At 39.6% G+C, this 19,813-nt stretch overlaps 1 protein-coding gene and 1 long non-coding RNA gene across 12 annotated transcripts in view; one reads left to right on the forward strand and one right to left on the reverse strand.

The window, feature by feature from the left end:
- The window catches only part of LOC123611956 (uncharacterized), a 71,861-nt gene extending 52,556 nt beyond the window's left edge, over positions 1-19,305 (reverse strand). For all 5 annotated transcript variants that reach the window (XR_012506718.1, XR_006719069.2, XR_006719070.2 and 2 more), the window contains exons 1-2: positions 19,130-19,305; positions 11,762-11,820 (exon numbers count right to left, since the gene is read on the reverse strand). This is a non-coding gene — a long non-coding RNA (uncharacterized LOC123611956). The remainder of the gene's footprint in view (positions 1-11,761; positions 11,821-19,129) is intronic.
- A 41-nt stretch (positions 19,306-19,346) lies between these two features.
- FANCC (FA complementation group C) overlaps positions 19,347-19,813 on the forward strand; it is a 182,723-nt gene continuing 182,256 nt past the window's right edge. For 5 of the 7 annotated variants that reach the window (XM_074363063.1, XM_074363061.1, XM_074363065.1 and 2 more), the window contains exon 1: positions 19,348-19,588. The gene's annotated coding sequence lies outside the window, so the exon portion shown is untranslated. Of the gene's footprint in view, positions 19,589-19,813 lie in introns of all 7 variants that reach the window. The other 2 variants (XM_074363066.1, XM_074363067.1) reach the window with 1 other exon arrangement.

Below are 19,813 nucleotides of genomic sequence, written 5' to 3' on the forward strand. Positions count from 1 at the left end.
TATACATGATATTTACCATAAGACACAGTTAGGAGAGCTTAACTAAATATAGTCTCAACGAATTTTTAAAAATTAGAAGATATTTTTCTGAAAAGAAAATGTTGAAGTTGATGAATATTTTGTCCAAAATGTCACCTGGCTAAGACAAAATTCAGACAGACAAGGTAAAAGAGGGAAATATCAATAAAGGCACAGGTCTCTTAAAATAACTTAATGGTTGTTTTTTAAAAGACCATGTTTCAAAGATTAGAAATTATGGATTTGTGAGCAGAGTAATGTAGATATCAAAATTTTCAGCAAGACAATCGAGTTTTGAAATCTGGGGACTCATCTCATTCTCGAGATCAAGGAACATTCTTTATTGTTTAGTGAGCTGCAATGAAAGGTGAGGAAAAATGAAATGAGTCTGGAAATTAATGAACAGTTTCTTGGTTTCAGATAGGCATTTCTCAAAGTCTTTCATGATTCTTTTGTAGAGCACGTGGAGAATGAAGGCCTGGGTAACGGTACAGTTCAGTGGATTTATAGTTGATTAAACCAAAGAGGTCAAAGAGGCTATGTATCAATGTTACATGCGAAGGAAGGTCTTTAAAGGAGAGCTCTAGGGCTCTGTATTTGACCTTGCAACAGAGAAGTGTGCTTCTCAGATTTGTAAAGTACGTAAAATTCATGATTCAAAAAGATCTGTAAAGATTGTACAGATGGACAAAAATCTACAAAACGAAATTTAATGCAAACAACTGAAAATAAAAACCTGCGTTTAGGCTCAAATATCCCACTTCAAAGTACATAACCTGGCATAAGAAATTAATATGACATAACAAACACACACATACAGACACACGTTAGGTGTCTTAGCTGAGTACATGGGGAAAATGAGCCAAGAGTGGGAGCTGGTGATGAACCAACTTACGAAACCTTAATTTTTATTAACCGAAGGATGGCGTCCAGATCAAGGGAAATAACCGTCCCAACAGGCGCGTCCCTGGTCTGTCCACATCTGGAGTTGCAATTCTGTGTGCCACCCTGGGGAGGCCAGGCTGGGCCGAAGGGTAATGGAGAACAGGCAGAGGTCAGCAACGAGGGAGGTCGAGGGGATGATTGGGGGGGATGCTGAGAGAAGCAGGCTAATGAGAATCTAAGTCTTTGAAATCTTGGGAGTTTCTTGTAACGGGGACCAGGCTTATTTCTTCCAGAATGAAAGTGGAACGTTAAAGGGGCCGAGAGAAAATTTAAAATAAAAGAAATTCACTATTATGCAGTCCTACAACTCCAACCCAAGTGAAACAGTAATCTGATGTAGTAATTAAAGAACTTCTTCAACAAATCAGTGGCATGAAAAACAGAAGGCAGATAGATGGCTTTTAAAAGAGCTTTACTTAAGAGATTTATAAACCAAACGAATTGTTTGGATCTTGTATCTTGATTCCAACAACTGCCTGGTAAAGCAAAGATTTTTTTAGATAGTTGAGGATATTATTTTCAATAATAGCTTTATTGAACTATACAACTCCCATACCATAAAATTCACCCTTGCAAAGTGTATAACTCAGTGATTTTTAGTACAGTCACAATATTATACACCACTCACCACTATTTAATTTCAGAACATTTTTATCATCCCCAAAAGACACTCCATTGACATTGACTGTCACGCCCATTCCCCCTCACCCTAGCTCTTAGTAAGCGTTAATCTATTTTCTGTCTCTGTGGATTTGCCTTTTCTGGACATTTCGTATGAAGGGAATCATACAATATGCGTTCTCCTGTGTCTGGTTTCTTTCATTCAGCATAACACTTTCCAGGTTAACTCACACTGTAGCATCGTATCAGTACTTCATTCCTTTTTATGACTGAATAATATTCCTTTGTAGGGATGTGCCACATCTGTTTATCCATTCATCAGTTGATAGACATTTAAATTGTTTCTACTTTTTGATGATAATAATACTGTTATGAACGTTCACGTACAAGGTTTTGTGTGCACATATGTTTTCAGTCCTTTGGGATATAAACCTAGAAGTGGAATTGCTGGGTCATCCAGTAACTCCACTTTAACACTTTGAGGAACTACCAAAATCTTTTCCCAAAGTGGCTGTACATATTACATCCCCACCAGTGATGTGTGAGGGTTTAAATTTCTCCACATACTTGATATTATGCCTTTTTCATTACAGCATAAGTTGTAACTTATTGTTGTTTTGACTTGCATTTCCCTATTGATTGATGATGATAATCTTTTAATGTACTTATTGGACATCTGTATATCTTCTTTAGAGAAATGTCTATTAAAATAATTTATGATTTTATATTGGCTTATTTATCTTTTTAATTATTGAGTTGTAAGAATTCTTTATATGTTATAGATATAAGTTCCCTATCAGATACATGATTTGGAAATATTTTCCCCTATTCTGTGGGTTATTTTGCACTTTCTTGATGGTTATCATTTGAAGCACTAAGTTTTAAATTGCAATAAAGTGTATTTTATCTAATTTTTCTTTTTTCACTTGTGCTTTTCTGAATATTTCTTTAGTTGGATGTTAAAAATAACTATTCCACCAACAATTTTAATGTGGTTAAATACACTATTTAAATGGTGAAATAAACACTGTGTCGTGGTTCTGTAGATGTTAAATACAGTACATTTAATTTTATTAAGGTGTCTGGGACTGCTTCCCATGATAAAGATGTAAACCAGCCAGCCTCAGGTTTTAAATCCACATTATATCAGCAGTTTAATTATCACAATGATTTAGTTAAGTCTGGAAGAGAATAAATTCCTATGCAAATCATTATTTTAATACATACATCGTTTGAGGGTCAAAATGGTGAAGTGAGTAGGGCCATGAGCTCACCTCTCCTCATGACTACAATAAAACCACAACTGACTGCTAAACAACCATCAGGGGGTAAAAAAAAGACTGGAACCCAGCAAAAAAGATCTTCTTCAACTGGAAACATAAAGAGGGAATCATAGCGGGAAGGTAGGAGGCAGGTGCCCCATTACCCACTGGGTGGGTGACCCACAAGCTAAAGAATAATTAAGTCACAGAGGCCCTCCCACAGGAGTGAGAGTCCTGAGCCCCACATCAGGTTTCCCAGCCCAGGGTTCCAGCATTGGGAGGAGACCCCAGGACAACTGGTTTTGAAGGCCAGAGGGGCTTAGCTCCAGGAGCCCCACAGGACTGGGGGAAACAGAGACATCATTCTCTTGGGAAGCACACACAGAATCTTGCATGTCCCAGGTCCAAGGGCAGAGGCAGTGATTTCATAGGAACCTGGGCCAGACCTGACTGCTGGTTTTGGAAGGTCTCCTGGGGAGGTAGGGGACAGCTGCAGCTCAACCAGGGGGCAAAAAAGCTGGTCACAGACATTTTGGGAATGTTCATCTACATGAGTTTTCCTGGAGGCTGACACCTTGATTGGATCATTGTCACCAAGACCTAGCCCCACCTAACAGCCTGTAGGCTTAAGGGCTGGGAAGCCGCAGGCCAAACAACATACTGGGTGGGAACACAGCCCCATCAATCAGCAGACCTCCTGAGCCACAAACGTCCTACCCACCAGAGGCCCAGGACCAAGCTTCACGCAGCAGTGGGTAGGCACTGACTCCTGCCAAGAAACCTGCACAAGCCTCTAGTCCAGCCTCATTCATCAGGGGGCAGATACCAGAAATAAGAAAACAATAATCCCAAAGCCTGTGGAAGGAGTCCACAAACACAGGCCAGACTCTATGCTGGGACCGGCTAGACCCTGGCCCTTGGGTGACAAGAGGGGAGTGTACTGCTGGGAAGCATAGGACATCTACCACAGAGGGCTACTTCCGCAAGGTCGAGAAATGTAACTAACCTACATAATAATACAGATAGAAAGATAGACGATATGAGGCGGCAGAGGAATATCTTCCAGGCCAAGGCACAAGATAACATCCCAGAAGAAATAAGTAATGAGGAGATTGGCAATTTATCCAAGAAAGAGTTTAGAGTAACGATGACAAAGATGTTCAGAGAACCCAAGAGGAGTATAGATGCAGACTGAAGTTTTTAGCAGAGTTGGAAAATATAAATACCCAGAGTTGAAAAATAAAATTACTGAAATGAATAACACACTAGAAAGAGCCAAGAATAGACTAAATGAGGCAGAAGAATGGATTAGTGAGCTAGAAGACAGATTAGTGGAAATCACTGCAGAACAGACAAAAGAAAAAAGAATGAAATGAGGATAGTTTAAGAGACCTCTGGGACAACATGAAGCACACTAATATTTGCATTATAGGAGTCCCAGAAAGAGAGGAGAGCGAGAAAAGCCCTGAGAAAATTTATGAAGAGATAACAACTGAAAACTTCCCTAACTTGGGAAAGGAAGCAGTCACCCACGTCCAGGAAGTGCAAAGAGGTCCGCACAGGATCAACCCAAAGAGGAGCACACCAAAGCACATAGTCATCAAATTGACAACAATTAAGGATAAGGAGAAAATATTAAAATTAGCAGGAGAAAAATCAACAACTAACATACAAGAGAACTCCCATAAGGTTATCAGCTGATTTTTCAGCAGAAACTCTACAGGCCAGAAGGGAGTGGCACGATGTATTTAAAGTGATGCAATGGGGAAACTTACAACCAAGAATACTCTATCCAGCAAGGCTCTCGTTCAGACTTGGAGGAGAAATCAAAAGCATCACAGATAAACAAAAGCTAAAAGACTTCAGCACCACCTAACCAGCTTCACAACAAATGTGAAAGGAACTACTCTAGTCATCAAACCGCAAGAAAAGAGAACAAAAAGAAGAAAGAGAAAAAAAAAAAAAGACCTACAAAAGATTCCTTTGGCAATTCAGGGTCTTTTATGGTTCCATATAAATTTTGGAATTGTTCATTCTAGTTCTGTGAAAAATGTCATGAATATTTTGACAGGGTTGCATTTCATCTGTAGGTTGCTTTGGGTAGTATGGCCATTTTGATAATGTTGATTCTTCCAATCCAAGAACGTAAGATATCTTTCCATTTCTTTGTATCATCTTCAATTTTCTTCATCAATGTTTTACAGTTTTCAGAGTACTGTTAACCTCCTTGGTTAAGTTTATTTCTAGATATTTTGTTGTTTTTGATGCAATGGAAATGTTTATAAAATTCTGGTTTTTGAGGTGCAAAAAAAGAGTGAATGAAAGGCCACAAACAGTAAAATATCCTTTTTCATGGGTGAGTTGTATTCCATTGCATATACATGCTACATCTTTTTTATCCATTCATCTGTTGATGTGCACTTGGGATGCTTCCATGTCTTGTCAATTATAAATGAAGCTGCTGTCAATAGCAGGGCGTATGTATCTTTTTAAATTAATGCTTTTGTTTTTCTCAGGTATATGCCCAGGAGTGGAACTGCTCGGCCATATGGTAGTTCTGTTTTTGGGTTTTTGAGAAACCTCCATATTGTTTTCCATGGTGGCTGCAACAATTCGCATTCCCACCAACAGTGCACAAGCGTTCCCTTTTCTCCACATCCTTGCTAACATTTGCTATTTGTGTTCTTTTTGAGGATGGCCATGCTGACAGATGTGAGGTGGTGTCCATTGTGATTCTGATTTGCGTTTCCGTGATACTAGTGATGTTGAGCAACGTTCCATTTTCCTGTTGGCCACCTGTATTTCCTCTTTTGGAAAAATGTCTATTTAGTTCTTCTGCCTATATTTTAAATGGGTTGTTTGTTTGCTTTTTAATTGAAGTACAGTTGATTTAAAATGTGTTATTTTCTGGTGTACAGCATGGATAGACTTGGAGGGCATTACGCTAAGTGAAGTAAGTCAGACAAAGAAAGACAGATACTGTAAGATAATCACTTACATGTGGAATCTAAAAAAATACAACAAACTAGTGAGTATAACAGAAAAGAATAGCATTGCAGAGGTACAGAAGGAACTAGTGGTGACCAGTGGGGAGAGGCAAGGGGGAGGGACAAGATGGAGGTGGAGGATTAAGAGGTACAAACTATCAGGTATAAAATAAGCTACAAGGATGTGCTGTACAACATGGGGAATATAACCAATATTTTATAATAACTATAAATGGAATATAACCTTTAAAAACTGTGAATCATTATATTGTATACCTGTAACATGTAATATTGTACATCAACTATACTTCATAAATAAATAAATAAAGTTATAAAAAAATACATCATTTGAAAATGCTCTCCCTTGTCCCAAAATTCACAGAACAGTCATGCTCATGAATAAGGGCGAAAAAACATTATTTCTTCTAAAATCATCCTCAACATAGTATTACCAACTTGGGAAGGTCACCTGTCCTCCCTCCTACCCCTAAAGAGGGAACTGGAGGAACTAATCAGAATCTGGAGAAATGAGAAAATGTGATTTGAAAAAAATATATATATTCAATACTTTATACTTGAAAATATAAATAAAACATTACTTTTCTATAGAATATAAAGCTTATTAAATGACTCCTAGGTCCTTAAGAGAAGTTTATCAGAAATGGCAAAGACTGGGGGAAATGATGAGTTTTGTATTTGTTTAAAAGTGACATGAGTTTAAAAAATGTTGGGAAACACTGTCCCAGTGGAATAAATGATTAATGTTATATAGAGGATCAAATCACAATGTTTCTGCCCATCATTTTAAAATGTTTAATGTCTTTAAACACTAGTATTGCACATACGCAAATAAGCAAATACAGAGTAAAACTTCATTTCATTTGATAATCAGTGTCCTGATGTAAACTCAATTCCATAATCCTTGGGTCATTATATCTACCTATGCACTAAAAATTACAAATACTTTAAACACATGCATTAATCTTAATTAAATCAGTGATTTATCTTCATATAACAAGTAGGGTTTTTACAATATATATATAATTACTATTACTAATGGTTCTACTTTAACTTTGTCCTATGGCTAATTCTTACTTTCAGCAAACTGAAATTCACATGGAAAGAAATCTTACAATTATTTGTAATACCCAAAGCTATATCTAGTTTCTATAAGTAGCGTGAACTGTAAATTTTAATTCGTTCTGAAAGAGTGTGGGAAAATCCAAGAAATGATCCTCAAAAGAAAAATGGAAGTGTTTTCCTTTTCTTTTTACATAGATATTATGTATATTGGGCATAACACAAATCACTTCCAAAGAATTTAATTTTTGCTCCCTCCCAAAACACTAAAATAGGGCAAAATAAATTAAATAGGCATAAACTCATAAGAATAAAGAAAGCAGAATAGACAACAGCAGAGGCCAGAGCTCAACAAAACTGGAAGTCGGCAAGCAAATCAATGGATGGTGTGTGTCTTGGCAGACTGGAAGCTAAAATCTCCAGCTGCCGGGAAGATCAGAAGTGAGCAGATTTGCACTAGTAAACCGTGGGATGGCTCAGGAATTGGAGGTGCTGGGTACTTCAGAAGCGTGGGTGCAGAGCAGAGCTAACAGCAGGAGGCAAACTGGTGGTGTTTGTAAGAAACAGACCCCCAAGCTGCATTCTGCTCCTTCCTCACCACACAGCCAGAGAATTACCCTGCCCCTACACTAGCTGAAGGCAGGAGGGATTGAACCATAGGACTCTGACCTTGTGGATACACGCCAACTTATGGCGGGGATAAAGTGCTGTACTGAAAAACTCAAGTGAAAGTCCATACGCTGAACTGGGAGAAATGCAGCCCCTGTATTCTGCCCAGGTCCCCTAACATAGACAGCCAGGAGTATGGTCCCAGGAAGGAGTTAAGAGGACTCTTCTCTGCTGGAAAACTAACCATCTCCTCCCCCCAAATTACTAGATACTGATATTTAGGGTTACCCTACAAAAAGGACAGGCTGACACCTTCAGCACTTAGTGAGGACCACCCACTGACAAGATCCAACCAGGTATGTGGAATTTCCAATGGGCCTTTAGTGCCTCAATCTTAAACATGAGTAGACCAAGTTCATCATAAATCTGAAGAAACCTTTCAGGATGGAAAACAAAAACAAAAACACAAAAAGGAAACTCAGAGACCATTCAAGAAAAACATCAAAATTAGAGGACATGTTGTATCCATGAAACAAATAGGAGATTATAAATATGGAACATCTAGAAAACAAGACAGAGCCTTTGAAAGTAGAACACAATTGCAGAAGTGCAAAATTCAACTCAAGATTCAGAAAATAAAGATGAAATATCCCAGTAATTAAGAGGGAAAAGGCAATTAGACAGAAAAATGCAAGATAAATTATAAGAAAAGTAGTCATTCAACTAATCTTCATTGAACGCCTGCTTTGTGCCAGACACTGGCCTGGGTATTCAGGGTACCCAGGACTCAGTGAGCAAGCCAGCTGAATACCCCTGCCCTCCAGGACTTCGTATGTTAGTTGAAGGAGCCTGAAAATAAACAATAAACATAATAATTAAGTCAATTACATAATATGTCAGGAGGTGCTTTGGTCGAAAAGAATAAAAATTGAGCAGAATAAGGGGATTAGGAGGGTTAGGAGGGCTTTTTGTTCTGGTTTTTGTTTCCATTTTAAGTAGGACGATCAGGGTATACCTCATTAAGAAGGAATACTTGGGGCAAAGACATGAAGGAGGTGAGAGAAGCAAGAAGCAACAGCTAGTGCAAAGGCCCAGAGGTGAGACCTTCCAAGGCATGTTCGAGGCAGAGCAAAAGGGCCACTGTGCTGAAGCCAGGTGAGCTAAGGAGGATTAATAAGGGGATGATGCCAGAGCAACTGCAAGACTTCAGAGGCAGTGAGCCTTTGCAGGCTAAGCTCTATGGACTTTGACTTTTTTTTTGAGTCAAATATGGTGCCCCTGGAGGATGTTCCATAGAGAAGTGCCAACTCTGGCTTTTAAAAGGAGTAAATGGCTGCAAGATGGAAGCAGAGAAATCTAAGAGCAAAGCTGTGCAGTGATCCAGGTGAGAGATGGTGATACCTGGGACCAGAGTAGTAGCAGTTGAATAGTTCTTTCAAGGGAGGATGCAGATGTTGATAAATTTAAGAAATCAGCAGTGGTAAATAAACATGTGTACGGCCACTGCTGAACAAAAATATTGTATAAGTTCACACTACTACGTATAAAATAGATCAACAAGGACTGATTTTACAGCACAGGGAACTATATGCAATTTCTTGTAATAAGCTTTAATGGAAAAGAATCTGAAAATATATGTGTATATATATATATGTGTGTATACATATAACTGAATCACTTTGCTGTACACCTGAAACATTGTAAATTAATGACACGTCGATAAAAAATAAAATTTAAAAAACTGTGTAACTTAAACTAGCAGAAGAAATCTCAAGTACCCAGTGGAAAAGAGGAAAAGAGAAAAAAATTAATGGATCCAGGGATATAAAACAGAAAATGAGGGAGAGGGGATAGCTTAGTGGTAGAGCACATGCTTAGCATGCACGAGGTCCTGGGTTCAATCCCCAGTACCTCCTCTAAAACTAAATAAGTGAATAAACCTAATTACCTTCCTCCCTCCAAAAAAAAAAAAAATTAAATTAAAAAGATTTTTAAACCAGAAAATGAGTTAGTTGATTTCATTTTTATTTACTTGCTACTAGTTTCTATATTCTGAAATAAACCCATATTACTTTTTAAATTGTGAAGATTTAGCTTTTGTTCTAAGGGTCAGGCCCTCCTATGTCTCACTTCAGAAAACTCGACTTGGGCTCCTGGAGCCACTTCATCAGCCTGGAGTCTAACATCTAGAAGCAGAATCGGGGTTAGGAGGAAGGGATGGCTAAAGTAAGGAGGAAGGAGGTAGGGGCCCACCTCTTTGATCTTGCTCCTTAACTGGTCCTTCTGACTTTGCTCAAAATTTCTCTACCCAAGGTACTCCTGCCCTAGGACTGGCTCAGTGCTTCCTACAAACCAGGCAGACTGCCTAGAACAGGGGCCACAAACTCAAGTACTTTTGGGGTCCATCAGGTAGGAGATGTGACAAGGTTGTAAATGTTTCATTATATTACAAATTGGGAGTGCAGAGAAAATGCGGGTCTTAGGTTTGCTCCCCAGGAGCAGGCCATGAGATGAGCTTTTGTGTACAAGTGATTTATTAAGGAGGGCCTCCTGAAGAAGCCAGGAAAAGGATGGAGAAGAAGGACAGGGAAGGGGAAGAAACCAAGCAAGCGTTCAATTTCTCCTGGAGCCCCAAGTCTAGTTTTTCAAAACGAGTCCCTGCAGGGCCTGGCCCTTAGCACAGAAGCACATAGAAGCCAATACAGTGGCACCAGAATCAGTGTAAGAGGTTTAACAGGAGCTGGGGGATGCACTGCCATTCTTGCAAGATTTCTTTATGTTGACTCTACTCAATACGATCTACCTTATGACCCCTCTCCCTTTGGTTTATGGTGGGGGTGGGGAGCAGAGGCGGAGGTAAAAATTTAACTGTTAGTTCTGTCTGGCTTAAAGATTGTAGTCTGTTCACTTAATTTAACTGTGTCTTTAGTTGGTGCTCAGCTCTCTCAGATAGAAATGTTTCTCAGTTACTCCTCCCCTCCTTCCTTCTCTTAAGATTGTATCTTGAGGTATGGGGGGTAGAGTGTCTTATACACTCCTATGGTGACAGAGAAGGGCCAGTGTGTCCTGTTGAGGTGTCCTTTGACGTCTCTGGCCTCTGGAACGATGACCCTGGTCCTGTTAGCAGGTTGCCTGGATGTCATTCCCTTCTGATTTGTTCTCTTTGTCAGACAGGTCACAGTCTGGGGTGATCCCCTCCTGACTTGGCATCACATTGACCTTCACGAACTGTAGACTCCTGGGTCTGTGCCACATTTTTCCCTCCAGCCTTTGGGCTCAGCAGTCAGAGGTTCATTTCCTGTCTACTTACTCTGACCATCAACTTCCAACTCACCGACACTGGTATGGGGAGCCCCAGGGGCAAAAAAATTTTTTATTGTGGCAAAGAATATATAACATAAAACTTGTCATTTTAACCATTTTAAGTGTACAATTCAGTAGCATTAATTTGATTCACAGTATTGTACAATCATCACCATGATTTCTAAAACTTTTTCAACATCTGAAACAAATTCTCTTCACTACACCCTTTTCCCAGCCCTGGTCATCTCTAATCTACTATCTCTGTAAATCTGCCTATTCTAAACATTTCATATAAGTGTAATCATGGAATATTTGTCCTCCTGTGTGTCTGGCTTATTTCACTTATCAGAGTGCTTTCAAGATGTATCCACGTTACACCTCCTACACTGCTGATGGGAATGTAAACTGGTGCAGCCACTACGGAGGACAGTATGGAAGTCCCTTAAAAAAACTAAAAATAAACTTACTATATGATCCAGCAATCCCACTCCTGGGCATGTATCTGGAGGAAACTATAATTCAAAAAGACACATGTACCCCAGTGTTCATAGCAGCATTATTTACAATAGTTAAGACATGGAAACAACCTAAATCTCCATTGACAGATGACTTGATAAAGAAGTTGTGGTATGTTTATACAATGGAATATTACTCAGCTATAAAGAATGAAACAGTGCCATTTGCAACAACATGGATGGACCTAGAGATTATCATATTGAGTGAAGTAAGTCAAAGGAAGACAAGTATCATATGATATAACTTACATGTGGAATCTAAAAAAATTATACAAATTCTATTTACAAACTAAACACAGATTCATGGACATAGAAAACAAACTGGTTACAAAAGGGGAAAGGGTGGGGAGGGATAAATTAGGGGTTGAGACTAACAGATACACATTACTACCTCTAAAATAGATAAACAACAAGGACTTACTGTATATAGCACAGGGAATTACATTCAATTTCTTGTAATAACATATACCGGAAATGAATCTGAAAAGAAAAAAACATATATGTATGTAAATGTATAAATGAATCACCTTGCTATACACTTGAAACTAACATTGTAAATCAACTACACGTCAATAAAATAAAAAAAATGTACCCATGTTATAGCACGTATCAGAACTTCATCCTTTTTTTATGGCTGGATTATCTTCCATTGTAGGTATATACCTCATTTTGTTTAACCATTCATCTGCTGACAGACACTTGGGTTGTTCCCACCTTTTGGCAATTGAGATTAATGGTGCAGTGACCATTGGTGTACAAGTATCTACTTGAGTCCCTATTTTCAATTCTTTTGGGTCTATACCTAGTAGTGGAATTGCTGGGTCATGTAGTCATTCTATGTTTAGCTTTTTGAGGAACTGCCAAACTGTTTTCCATAGCAGATAAACATTTTATACTCTTACTAACAATGTATGAGAGTTCCAGTTTCTCTACATCCCTCACCAACACTTGCTATTTTCTGTTTTGTTTTGTTTGATAACAGCCATTCTAGCAGGTGTATGAAATGGTTTTGATTTGCATTTCTGCTGACTGATGATATTGAACATCTTTTCCTGTGCTTACTGGCCACTTGGAGACCTTTGAAGAAATGTCTACTCAAGTCCTTTGCCCATTTTTAAACTGTGCTGTCTGTTCTTTTGTCAGAGGTGGATTTTAAGAGAAGTACAAGGACAAAGGACCCCTGTACGTTCCTGTAGGCTTTACAGAATCTACAGAATCTCTCTGAAGAAGGGAGGACCTGTAGGACATGCTCGTATCCTGGACTGAAGGTCTCTTATGCCTTTATATTCTTCCTTGAATTCTCAGTGCTAAAAAAAGTGGTGCTTTTCTTTTACCTTTCCTACAATGTACCCTCCTTCTGTCATCAAGAATAATAGGTAAATTCTATGAGCTGGGTTTTCCTAGCCTCAGCCTAGAGAATTGATTCATTTTTTTACATATCCAGATCACCTGAGTATGTTGCTGAACTGCAGATCCTGGTTCCGCCGAGCTTTAAACAAGCTCCCAGCTGATGCTAACGCTGTAGGTTCACGGGTTACACTTTGATTAGCCAGGTCTCAGAGGACAATTTACACATTAAAAACAGTTTGTGAATATTCCCCCAAATGGTTCCTGGGCCCGATATCGGTTTAGCAAGCAGCTTCCACACTTGAAAAACAGAAGGATACTATTAGGACATCACCAAAGATTTCTACAGAGTGCCTCGCACAGGAATCCCAAACTCAAGTGCTTACAGGGGTCAGTCTGGGGCTGGATGGAGACCACCCAGCTGGAGATCCTCTGCTTGTCTACAGGGAGCACTGCTCTTGACCTACAGCTGACGGTTCCCAGATAGAAATGCTGGCCCAGGGCACCCACATAGTCCATTTTTTAAAAAAAGAAAAGTGGGATGCAGAGAATTTTTGGTGAAATCCTCTGATTTCTAAATGTTTTCAATTAATTTTTTTCCTCAAACATCCTTCAAGCTAAACAAAACAAGCCTGTTGGGCAGATGCAAACAAAGTTCAGGGTGCTTGCTTATTCTTTCTGGCTCAGCGTTTTGCTAGATCCTCAAAAGATACAGAAGAAGAAGACATAGTTTCAGCTCTTAAGGTGAGTATGGCCTTGTTGGGAGCAAGGATATATGCACATGAAATAGCCAGGGAGCAATGCGAAGACGTGCCTGCAAGTGTGAGAAGAAAAGAGATCCAAGCCATTACAGGAAGCTGTGAAATCAGGCCCCTGTGAAAGTGGAGATGATGCTCTGTCACTTGCTGTCCCGCAATTTTTTACAGTTAAAATTACTCCTGATACATTCTCTATTGACTTACATGCAAAATGGGAGTGACATTTTTTATCACACTTCTATGTGATGAGATTACGCCGGAGAGACTAATTAAATGAGACAATAAATGCAACGTTCAGCAAGATGCTTGGCTTCATAGGTGCTCGTTAAATTTAGTTTCTCCCACCTGCCCTTCTAGATCTTGGATCTCGAGGAATGGAAGTATAATCACTCTGTCTCTCTAACATACACACACACACACATACACACATATATACATTGGTATCATGTCTGGAGTTTGTTCCTTTATCAAGCAGCCATTTTCTTTCTAGCTTCATTAAGTTATAACTGACATAACATTGTGTAAGTTAAAGTGTACAATGTGATTTGATACACATACATATTGTGAAGTGATTACCAAAATAGAGTTAGTTAACATCTCCATTATCTTTTTTGGGGGAAGAGAACATTTAAGATTTACTCTCTTAGCAACTTTTAAGAAGTTTACAGAATTGTTAACTACAGTCACTGTGCTGTACCTTAGATTCTCAGAATTTACTCGTCTTGTAACTGGAAGTTTGTACCCTTTGACCTACGTCTCCCCATTTCCTCCACCCCCTCAGCAGTTGCTTTATTGTATGACTTGAGTGTAATGAAACCTTAATGCAGCACACGAACAAACGCAGTTAATTAGTCTTACTAGAAAATGGTAGGCAATCTGAAACAGACACAAAAATGGGATAAAACTTACTTATTTTTGATTTAATAGTTGTCAGAATTAGTCAAGTCATAAATATGCATAATTTTTTTTTCATTTGCTATTTTAAAAGTACTTATTCTTAGCAGTTCTTTAATATTAATTTCATGCTAAATGAATCATTATGAAATACTTATGAGGAAAATCATTTTTAAGCCATGTGCTCATTTTAAAATGTAATTCATTATTTTTTGCAGGCAATAAAAATGTGCCATGTTAGTTATAACACAACATGATTGGTGGGAATGCATGCTCTAAATAGGAATGCACTTTTTACTGAACTAAAGAAAATCTGACTAAAACTGCTTTTATATATGTTTTTTTTTCCAAATAGAGTATATTATTCCTTAATGGAAAAAGGACAATTTTTGTTTTCTGGGAATTCTATGTCAGAGTTTGCACAATGATAGAGTTGTTTATCCTTTCTACAATATTCACAGAATTTTAGTATGTGGATAAGAGCCTCCCACCTTCCTGTCTTTTGAGGTTATTAGACCCCTCCTCCCCCTCCCTTTTTTGAATGAAACTTGCTGCTGCCTTGAGTTGTCTCATTTTGACAACTGTGTATCTATTGAGCTATGCTGCTGGAAGAGACGTTGATTAATTAAAGGAAGATTCCCTTCACTAGACTAAGCTTCACAAGAGCAGAGAATATGTATTTTTTTCCTTTCTTTTCTTTACTTTTCTCTATTCTAAAATAAGTCCAGGGTTAGGCAAACCAGGTAATGCCCATGATTACTGGGGACCCAGGGTCCTTCTATTTCTTTTGTTCTGCATCCTTATTCCAGGATCATTGTCCTGAGGTACCTTACGGTCAGAGATGACTGGACCTCCAGTAGGAAGCAAGAAAAAGAGGAAAGGGCTAAAAAGGTTGTTGCCTATTGTCTTTGTACCTTTCAAGAAGTCTTTCTTAAGGTCCCACCTTCTCTTTAGCTTCCACTTCTCTCTTACTTAGTTACATGGACACCCCTAAAGCAAGGGAGTCTGGGAAATGTAGTCTTTTTTTAATTGGGCACACTGCATGCTAAGTAAAAGCAGTGTTCTCTTACTAACAAGGGGAGAGGAAGTAGTAAAATGAGATTAATAAGGACAATCTAATGAGCTTTTCATGAAGCAAAATTTATTCAATTTATACGATTTCTTTGAGACTCCCTCCCATCTTAAAGTTAAAAATGTTTTTTTTTTAAAATTGAAATTATGGTAGATTCCCCCTCATCCCCTAAAGTCGTTATTTGACCAAACATATGTTAACTTTATTAGCCCTCTAATATTAAAGACATTTCACTGGCCCACGTCTAGGGAACTCCTGGATGGGGGAGGGTATGGCTCAGTGGTTGAGCTTATGCTTAGCACGCACGAGGTCCTGGGTTCAATCCCCAGTGCCTCCTCTAAAAATAAAATAAACCTAGCTAAAAAAAAAAAAAACCCTAAAAAAAAAAAAACACGAAGAAACTTCTTTTATCTCTCATATACTGCTGATGGAAGTATAAATTGGTCCAACTGGGAACTCCTGGATTACATAGGTGAGCTGTGAGATTTCTCCCAACTCCAGGTGTTTTGGTATCCGGAACACAGCCTATATGCTTTATGCCTTCTGTTTGGGAAGTTCTCAGGAGGTGTCAATTGATCAATTTATCAAGTAAGTTCAGCCGAAGTGCTAATGCCCAGTGACACAAAGAACTGCCATTTCGAGGTCCTTAGTCAGGGCTTGCTTTGCAGTAGAGGAAACTCACCAAAGTCAGAATAAGTGAAGGGGTGATTATTGTGAGAATACAGGGGAATCTTATACACAATTAAGAACAGAAAAATAGTCAGTTTGCCTTAAAATTGGGCTTAAAAATAGAAAGTTGGGAATGGCAACTATCCCCTATCTCTCATGGAATAACATGATCTTGCAACTTTTTTGCTTTTTTCAGACAATCAGCTTTCTTTGCTACATATGCATTTTTTCTTCTCCCAGTAACTTTGGTTGGCATGGGATTTGGCTTCTGTGATGTAGGAGTGGTACAATCAATCTTAGTGCTGAAGTTTCAAATTCCCCTGCAATAGCTTGATTGGCTCAGTGAGGGTCAGGTTAGCATTCCTAGTTCAAGTATCTGTGGCAGGGAGCTGGGCAATCAGTACAAACACGCCTTGCTAAGGTGCATTCTTTCAGCAGAGCCTAGGGAATGAGTGTGAGTGGGGAGGGTGGTGGTACCATGCAACAGTTATAATACATTTCCCTTTTCCATTACTTTCCACCTCTATTTCCTGGCAGCCCTGTTTCCTCGGCTGCGTTTCCCCCATCAGGGTGGCAGATCTAAGATCTTCACTATTACCTGCACCATTTCTTGAAGGATTTATGCACAAACATTATTCTTACTGTTTTCATCTCCAATTCAACATTCATTTCCTCAGTCAGAATGTTTTCAGAGGAAAGCAATGTGGTGACTAACATGCACAAGCCTCTGGGGTCACATCGCCCCTCCCCTATTTCTGCCCCACTAAAAACTTGGGAAGTGGTCTGGTACCTAGTCTGGGGCATGAGCAAGAGAACAGCAAGTGATAAGAAACACCAGCACCAGAGTCAATCTCTTTGTATCTGAAGGTGCAACAGAGATTGTGCATCAGTTTCTCTACCTGTGAAATTGGAATGCTGCCTACCACATAAGATCACTGTGAGAATTAAAAAAAAAATAATCAGGCCAAGGAATCAGCCTAGTGCCTGGGATTTAATAAACACTCGTTAAATATTCACCATTAAGGCACTAGAGGCAAATATCAGAGCCATGGCAAGATAATGTTACGTGCTGGGGTGCCATATGGGAGATGGAAACTAGGTAGGTGTCTGGACTAATTCTGGAAACATGAGTCTTACTATAATGGCTATAATGCAAGACAGCTGACTCTATTTATTAAATTTTGGAAGGAACATTTGATTTGACGAACTTTGCAGCACTCAGCTGTGCTGTTTTTCCCTCTAGAATGTAAAGATCCTAAAGGATGGGTTCCATTAGAATGGATTTAATTATGTCTAAGGATGAAAAAAATTTCACCTACACATGCCATTTTTCATTTTTGCCATATTATTTAAGTGTGATTTGACTCTACAGAATAACCAAAATTGTTTCTAGAAACACACATACTCAGTTTTATGAGGCAGTTAAAAATAGGATTCATATCTAAGTATTTGTCTCAGGAAACTTTTCAAACATTTTATAAAGTGATCGTCTCATTACTGCTTACATATTAGGATAGCTCCATACATATGGATTCCAGATAAAATGAATGTCCTGTAAATATGTATTTGGAAATTTATACTATACATTTTCCCACTTAGGTCTAAATTAGGCTTAAATATGATGTCCTTTCACATATTGTAACATTGAATAAGCCTAGCAACTCTTTATTAACTACTGAATTAAAAAGACATAAAACCACAATATGGCAAGACCCCAATAATTAATGCTACAAACACTAGAAATGATTTTTCAGCAAACATTTATAAAGACCTAAATACCAAAACAGATTATTTTCTCTAAAGAAATACATGGTTTAATTGCTTCCTTTGCTGATAAACACAAAATTTAAACTTGCTCATATTTTTTACCACAAAGACTTTCTTCTTACCGCCAAGGTGCCATGATGTGTATCACTCAAGAATGTATCTCTGTACACAAAGTCTTCTTTGGATTTACCCACACTGAACCACGCACACATCAAAAAAGCACAGACCTCTTCAGCTGGCAGGAAATATTTTCAAGAATGGATTTAACATCTCATTTTTTAATACAGTTGCAGATCCTGACAAATTTGTCTCAAATTCTGGATTGGGTTCCTTTTTATTTCCCTTTAATTAAAAAAAAGTTACATACCAACGTTGTCACTTACAAGCTGCATAAACTTAATAAGTTATCTAATCTCTGAATTCAACATTCATTGGTAAAAGGGGTCTTCCTTCATTATAGAAGGGTGGGTGTATTTAAATATTTTTATTACATGTGTACATTGCCTGGTAATAAGATTTTCTGAAAGCGCCTGTGAAGTTGTAGTTTTATAATTATAAGGCATTGATTTTTTTTTTAAATTGAAGCTAAAGGTTAGTTTCCTCAGACTTTTTTTTCCAATTTAAATATCTATGAAAAACTTTCATGCATTAACTCAGTTCAAGAATTAAAAAAAAATCCACCAAGACACGCATGGAATTTTATAGAAAATGCTGCTTTCCATTTAAGTGATTTAAACTCAGCACTGAACTGATGTGAACCCCAACCAAACACTGTATGTGTTGGGCGGCACCCTGCAGGCCTCCAAGGCCTGTACTCACTCAGCTTCAAGACCAAAGAACCTGGAGTCAGCAACAGAGATATAAATGGTTTAACGGATGGAGAGATCATGCGTGTCTGATACCAGGTCCTCCAGCAACTCCCCACTGTGTGTGTAGCAGAGCCCACTACCAGCAGAGGGGCACGGCCCTCGCCGCCCCTTTGATAAGAATAACCACTAGCTGGAGCCTGGGACAAGCATGTAGGGTCTGTCCTCAGTAGGATGTGGGTGAAGGGGGCACGGGTCCAGCATGGATGCACACATAGCAAGAGAACAGCCACCTTGAGTGGCCTGACTAGGCAGTACGGAACTGATTTTGGTGGTGGCGATGGTGAGGGATATTAACTCAAGAAAGATTCCTTTTTTGTGCGTGACCACACCAAGAAAATCTATTCTAGGCCTTGTTTAGAGGTGTTCTTGACAAAGACTCAATTTTTCTTTTAAAAAACTAACTTTCATCTTACCTTCTCTGCATCGTGAGCAGAATCTTGAAACAACTGGGCCACAGCCCATTAAAAGCCCCGGAGTTTTTCCTTCCGGGTCCTTCCTGGGGTGCAGCTGTGACCCTGCGGACACCTTAGGCAGCCTCAGCAGCTCCACCTGCCCAGGGGCCCCCTGGCCGGGCCGACTTCCGGCCCAGACCCGGCCCCGCCCCGCCCCGCCCCGCCCCCACGAGGACGAGATTCGTCCGAATTTCCCGCGATGCCGCGAGGACGCGGGGTGCTCGCCAGGCCCCAGAATGCACTGCGGATACGTGTGCGCCGCTCCACTGCCGAGCGACCGCGGGAAAATTCCAAAAAAGTCTAAACAAAACAAAAAGGCAGTACGAGGCAAAGCCACAGTTTCAAGCCGCAAAACCCGGGCGGTGGCAGCCTTTCCGCCAAGGCCTAAACTGCTGAAGCAGCTCTGGCGCGGACCACCCGGTAAGAGAGAGGCCGCAGAACGGGAGCGAAGGCAGCTGCCTCCCTCGGGGGTCTGCCGACACGTCAGCTTTGAAGGGTGGGAGAGTAGGGAGGGAAGACTCGCGAGAACGTCCGCTGCGCTCCTCGCCTCTAGGTGGGCGAGCGGGGGGCTCCCGCCGCGTGCAGGGGCTCCCGCCGCGTGCAGGGGCTGAGACGGGGAGGTGGGTAGGGGCTTGAGGTGGCGCC

The sequence above is a fragment of the Camelus bactrianus genome, chromosome 4, assembly GCF_048773025.1.
Source record: "Camelus bactrianus isolate YW-2024 breed Bactrian camel chromosome 4, ASM4877302v1, whole genome shotgun sequence".
In the NCBI taxonomy this organism is placed as follows: domain Eukaryota; kingdom Metazoa; phylum Chordata; class Mammalia; order Artiodactyla; family Camelidae; genus Camelus; species Camelus bactrianus.